The 427-nt window shown below is 81.0% G+C and overlaps 1 protein-coding gene across 2 annotated transcripts in view; it reads left to right on the top strand.

The window, feature by feature from the left end:
- The first annotated feature begins 377 nt into the window (after positions 1–377).
- Positions 378–427, top strand: part of MYH10 (myosin heavy chain 10) — a 102,450-nt gene continuing 102,400 nt past the window's right edge. For both annotated transcript variants that reach the window (XM_035342583.1, XM_035342588.1), the window contains exon 1: positions 378–396. The gene's annotated coding sequence lies outside the window, so the exon portion shown is untranslated. The remainder of the gene's footprint in view (positions 397–427) is intronic.

The following is a 427-nucleotide window of genomic DNA, read 5'->3' as shown; positions in this document are numbered from 1 at the left end:
TGCAGAGCCGCCCGGCGGTGCCGAGGCCGGGCCGTGTGGGACCGGGCCCTCCTGAGGGGGAGGCGCGCGCCCGCCCCGCGCTGCGGCACCGCGACCCCCCCCTCCGCTGCAGCGTCGGGAGCGCGCCGCGCCCCCCGCCGGGCGTGCTGCAGCGTGGGGCGGGGCGCCGCCGTGACAGACGCGTCGTGCGCCCAGTGAGAGACGCGCCGCGAGCCGAGCGGCCAATCAGAACTGGGGAGGCGGTGCGAAGCGGGGAGGCGGGGCTTGGAGGGTAAGCGTGTGGAGGTTGCTATGGCCGTAACCGCGGAGCGGCCGCGCGGCGGACCAATGGGCGGCGGAGCCGCGCCGGACGGACGCGCGCGGCGCCCAATGGGAGCACGGCGGCGGCGGGGGGCGGTGGCGGCGGCGGCGGGCGGGGGGCGGCGGA

This window comes from Oxyura jamaicensis, chromosome 18 (genome assembly GCF_011077185.1).
Source record: "Oxyura jamaicensis isolate SHBP4307 breed ruddy duck chromosome 18, BPBGC_Ojam_1.0, whole genome shotgun sequence".
NCBI lineage: Eukaryota > Metazoa > Chordata > Aves > Anseriformes > Anatidae > Oxyura > Oxyura jamaicensis.
Note: the sequence above shows the minus strand (reverse complement) of the source record. Positions and strands in the feature narration are given on the sequence as shown.